Here is a 6,507-nt window from a genome sequence, read left to right as displayed (position 1 = left end):
GTAAAGCTTTATATTTAGGACTATAGACATAATGTCAATGGTTAGTAAAGAAGGCATGCCATTTCAGCTTGTACACTCTTGTTTTAATGGCCAAGAAAAAAAAAACAGTTTGAGTTACTAGGATTTAAAACCCTACTCTTAGTTCATAGGTTATAGAAACAAAAATCAGGAATGATTTATGGCATGGCTAAATGGAGATTCGACCATGTGTAGGCCATAATTCATGACAATTTAAGCCACAGCAGTGCTTTATAGAGATATATAGAATTGAAGGTTATCTAATTAGTACCTTATATTCAAGTTGGTGGTTGCACCAGCATTTGGACAATTTAAAAATGCTTCCATCTCTGAAGGGCAAAATATTTTAAATTCTTGATTATTAGAAGACCCAGGGTTTTTATAGATGCCACATGAACTCAATTATTTGTAACTCCTAGCATAAAGAAAAAAAACAAAAAATTCTAATCAACCACTGGATTAATGGATTTAAATAAAAGCAAAAAAAGACTTGACAAAAACATTCTAGTAGCAAATCTTACGTACTATATTTAATCAATTGTAAAGAACACAGGCATCCTTTAGTTTATCTGGATAATTGTTTTTTGGACTTTTTTGGGGTAAAGTTTGCATGATATGCATTTAAAACCCTATGGTACTAACTTGATATCTAAACCTTCCAAAGTTTGTCGATATTGATCATAACATTCTATAAATCCCATTGATGAACATTTCCAGAAATTTATTAATGAAATAAACACTCAGATATTCAAGTCACAAAATGATGTTAAACTTGTCTAGAAAATAACAAGGTGCAGGAATCTGTTCTAGAAATATCAATGATTTGTTGAAGTCATCTTGAAAAATTTGAGTTATCTTCCTTTGTCCAGAATTTAAGTTGAGTCACCTACAACCATTGCTGTATACAATGCAAAATTTAATTTGACTTTGCACTGATAAATTAACCCTTCAGTGTTAACACACACTTTGATTCTTTTATTAATTTCTCTTTCAGCCATGGCATTGATCCTTTCACTTTCACTTGATATTATTTTTGGTAGCACCTGATAACTTTTTTTTTTACAAATAATTGTTTTCACAAGATTATTTTTTTTATCACATTATTTTTGCATGTCTGTACTCAAATCAGTTGTACATTTACCAATGCCTCATTTATTTACAAAAAACAATTCTGCAAGAATACAGGGTCCTCAGTTCTATTGTCACTTGCCTGGATTTATGTGGATCTTCAAATATGGCCATTCTCCAACAGAATAGAATTTAGAATGGAAACCTGGAAGTGTCAAAGAGACAGCAACTGTGCCAAAGAACAGAAAACAGCACTACAGAGCAACCATCAACACAGTTAGATTATCAGGCTTCAGCTGGCACCTAAACAATAATGTATACTTGTTAGGAAAATTGATGCCACACTTAACTCCAAAACATAGAATATAATTAATTCATGACAAAAATGTCTTTTTTGCTGATAATTTAAACTGTTGTAAAAACTATTTGGACAACCACTTTTGTAAATATCCTTTATTTAATGGTTGTAGTTTGTTGCTGTATATCATATTTGTTATTGTTATTTGTTTTGTGCCTTAATCAAGCCGTTACTGTTAACTTTTGACTCATTTTAGATATATTTATCGTATTATGTGTTTTATAGCCGACTGAGTGATATGTTTTTATAAGACCACAAAATTTTTTAAAAATTTGGTCGTATATTGTTGCACATTGTTGGAGGCTGTACAGTGACCTATAGATGTCAACTTCTATGTAATTTGGGTCTCTTGAAGGAGAGTTGTCTCAATGGCAATCATATCATTACATCTTCTTATTTTCATAATATTTGTGAATCAATTATCCTATTCAAAGTTTCTATCTATTACAGATCCCAAAATAACCGGAAACAAAAATGTACACGCTGAAATGTCTCACCTTCTTTATTAATTATTGATATTATGTTGATAGTCCTAAATATAAAGCTTTATTACAACTGTCACATAAACTTAAAATTAACCAAGAAAACTAAACATTGACCAATGAACCATGAAAATGAGGTGAAGGTCAGATGAACCATGCTAGGCAGACATATACAGCTAGCAATTCTTCCATACAACAAATATAGTTGACAATATTGCTTTAATATAGTTTAAGAAAAACAGACCAAAACACAAATTTAACACTGAGCAATGAACCGTGAATATGGGGTCAAATAAAACCTGCATGACTGACATATAGGTCATAAAATATTTCCATACATCAAACATAGCTGACCTATTGCATATAGTTTTAGAAAAACAGACCAAAACTCAAAAACTTAACTTTGACCACTGAACCGTGAAAATGAGGTCAAGGTCAGATGACACTTGCTAGCTAGACATGTACACCTTACAATCATTCCATACACCAAATATAGTAGACCTATTGCATACAGTATAAGAAAAACAGACCAAAACACAAAAACTTAACTATAACCACTGAACCATGAAAATGAGGTCAAGGTCAGATGACACCTGCCAGTTGGACATGTACACCTAACAGTGCTACCATACACCGAATATACTAGACCTATTGCTTATAGTATCTGAGATATGGACTTGACCACCAAAACTTAACCTTGTTCACTGATCCATGAAATGAGGTCAAAGTGAAGTCAAAACTGTCTGACGGGCATGATGACACACGTATATCAAGGTACACACATACCAAATATAGTTATCCTATTACTTATAATAAGAGAGATATTCACATTACAAAAAATCTTAACTTTTTTTTCAAGTAGTCACTGAACCATGAAAATGAGGTCAAGGACATTGGACATGTGACTTACAGAAACTTTGTAACATGAGGCATCCATATACAAAGCATCCAGGTCTTCCACCTTCTAAAATATATAGCTTTTAAGAAATTAGCTAACACCGCAGCCGCCGCCAGATCACTATCCCTATGTCGAGCTTTCTGCGACTTTTGTCGCAGGTTCGACAAAAATGATGAAAATAGTCTGTTAAGAGCAATAACTTCTATAGGGAGTCACCTAAAATTTCTGACAGTTGATTTATTTGTAGGCTTTGTCTTGATGATCATTTTATTTTAAAACTAATAGTAAAAAACATGAAGTGAGTCCCTAATATATTTAGAAAGGACACTCTCATATCGCTTTTTGTTGTTTGGATATACAAGTACCCATCCACATCCAATCTGTGTTTTTGTTGGATGTATTTCTATTTGTATTTATCTGAAAAGTTTAGTCCTTTTCAACCGATTTTTATAGTTCATTCTTATGTTATACTGTTGCACCACTGTCCCAGGTGAGGGGAGAGTTGAAATCCCACCACATTCTGTATGAATGTTCCTGTCCACAAAGACCAGAGCTTGTGATTCAGTGGTTGGCGTTTGTTGCCATTACATATATGGTTTTGTAATTTTTTTGTACATCAAGTTAGGCCATTGGTTTTCTCATTTGAATTGTTTTACATTTGTTATTTGGGGCTTTTTATAGCTGGTTATGGGGTATGAGTTGTGCTCATTTACAGTGACCTAAAATTGTTAATTTCTGTGTCACTTTGGTCCCTTGTGAGAAGCTGTCTCATTAGCAACCATACCAGATCTTGTTTTTAGTTCAGTAGTAACAACCTATCAATGTCAAGCTAAGGACCAAAAAAGAAATCATTTTGCTACAGTTTCCTTGTTAAAACAACTAGTAAGAGTGCAAAAAAGTGGAAAGGTATTGCCTGTTCTACCTATTGAATTCATGTTAATATGAAGATTTTACTACATGAATCACATAAACATAAAATTACCAATAACAAGCTATTATTTGAACTTTGGAATTTGCATAATTTCTTGTGTTTAAAATTTTTGAAAAATTCCATGTTTATTCTGCATTAAAATGTTTTGAGCGGTGCATAACACTTTCCACACAGTGAATTTTGTATAAATAGAGTTGTGCGTGGCATGGTACAGTCTATTGAAAATGTTCTATCTTCTTTGTAATAGAAAGTGTTGTGCGAAGCACAGAACATTATAATACAGAATAAACATGGAATTCATTAAAAATTTCCAGCACAAGAAATTAGGCAAATTTCATAATTAAAAATAATTTCAAGTTCAAATAATTGCCTGTTCAATGTTCTATGAAAATGAGGTCACCATCATATGACCAATGCCTGACATACATGTACACCTGATAATTGTTTAGTACACCAAATTATGTTGTCCTAATGCTTATAGTACTCAAGAAACAGATCAAACCAAAAAATCTCAGAAATTACCAATAAAAATGAAAATGAGATCAAGGTCATGAACCCTGTCAGACAGACATTTTTCACTGTACAATCATTCCATACACCAAATATAGTTGACCTATTGCTTAAAAGTATCTGCTAAACTGACAAAATCATGGAAACTTATAATTCACCAGTGAACAATGAAAAAAGAGGGTAAGGTCAGATGAAACCTGATAGATGGACCTGTAGACCTAACAATCATTCCACATTATATACGACCCTTTTGTTTAAAGTATCAAAAAATAAATGGGAAATGTGTCCATGGGACACAGATAATGCCCCTGCTTGCATATCATATAAAGTTATAAAAGGACATAACTAAAGAACTTTTAAGTGACGCTACCCAAATTTGTACTTGAGTTTTGTAGTAGTAAGTATTAATTGTGCATAAGTTTCATAAAATTTGGTTATGGCAAACTTAAGTTAGATAAGGGAAATAATACAGCAATCTTTCCATTTGTAAAAGAGCAAAACTCTAGAACAATAAAAGTGACATTCCCAAAATTCAAACTTGATCATATTTTGTTTGTTGTTAAATTTTTACATAAATCAGATGGTTAATAGTTTTCTCGTTTAAAATGTTTTACATTGTCTTTTCAGGGCTGTACGTAACCTTTAGTTGTTAATTTCTGTGTTATTTTGGTCTCTTGTGGAAAGTTGTCTCATTTGCAATCATACCACATCATCTTTTTATATTGATCTGTATCTGGTAGTAATAAGCAGTGTATAAGTTTCATAACATTTGATTGAGGTAAACTGAAGTTAGAGAACAGGAACCAACTTTGGGACGTTCAGACATGGGTAAAACTTAATGGCCCCTCCGCTACAGTGGGGCATAAAAAACCTTACAACAGAAATTACACAGTCTCATGAACCATGAAATTGAGGTCAATGTCAAATGAAACCTGCCAGTTAGACATGTACACCTTACATTCATTCCATACACCAAATATAGTTGCCAAATGCCAATAATATCTGAGAAACAGACTTGACAAAGTAACTTTAACCTTGATGACTGGTCCATGATATCAGGTAAAGGTCAGGAGAAACCTACCTTACGAACAAGTAGACATTGCAAGGATCAAATAGTTTTCCTATTTCTCATTGAGTATTTCACTTTTTACGAGCAGTGACTGAACCATGAAACTGAGGTCGAAGACACAGACAGAAACTTCAAATCATAAGATATATATTTATACAAGGTATGAAGCACCCAGGCATTCTTCCTTCTAATATATCAAGCTTGAAACAAAAAGTTTACTGTTGCTGCCAGATTGAAATCCCTGTGTCTCCCAGTCCAGACAAAACCACTAACTTTACATTAAATACCCTAAGGAGTAAGGATCATTCAGTTCAAAGTTTGGTAGAAACTTGTATAGTTGTTTCAGGTGAAGATTATTTTATAAATAAAATCGTATAATATATGGCCTAAAATAAAATATTGTTTGTTTCCCCAATCCCAACCGACCCTGCAAAAATGGTGCTACTCATAAAATTTTATTGTCAAAACCAAGTCAAATTTTATTTTATTCATTTTGGATTATCAGACTTGCCACTTGTCCGATAATGTTCAAGCTTTTTGGAAAAATAAAATTATTTTCCTAGCTGGCTTGGCAGGGTCGGGATTGGGGAAACAATATATTAATTTAGGCCTAAGCAAAATGAGGATGTTAAATTTGATGTATGCCTTTTTGTGTTTCTTCGTTACATTTGTTGTTTTTATAGTGATTAGGATGATAACACAATGTTGACTGCTGTACTCCTATTTTTTTTATATTTTTAGCTATTGTGTCTGTTTGTTTTGTTCACGAATTTGATGTGACTGTCATACAAGTGAGAGGTTTAGCTAGCTATAAAACCAGGTTCAATCCACCATTTTCTACATAAGAAAATGCCTGTACCAAGTCAGGAATATGACAGTTGTTATCCATTCGTTTGATGTGTTTGAACTTTTGATTTTGCCATTTGATTGGGGACTTTCCTTTTTGAATTTTCCTTGGAGTTCAGTATTTTTGTGATTTTACTTTTTATAAGTTCACAAAGACAAAGCCAAGTGAAGGCAACAGCTCAAATTGGGTGATAAAAAAACAAAATACTTCCAGTAGTTCTCTAGCCTTCAAATGGAATACTGGTCCGAAATTGTCTTTAACGAAGAACTGGATATTAACAATAGGGACATGTTTCTTCTGTTTTCAGGCAATCAACAATTATAAAA

This window comes from Mytilus edulis, chromosome 9 (assembly GCF_963676685.1).
Source record: "Mytilus edulis chromosome 9, xbMytEdul2.2, whole genome shotgun sequence".
NCBI lineage: Eukaryota > Metazoa > Mollusca > Bivalvia > Mytilida > Mytilidae > Mytilus > Mytilus edulis.
This window is presented reverse-complemented; position numbering follows the sequence as displayed.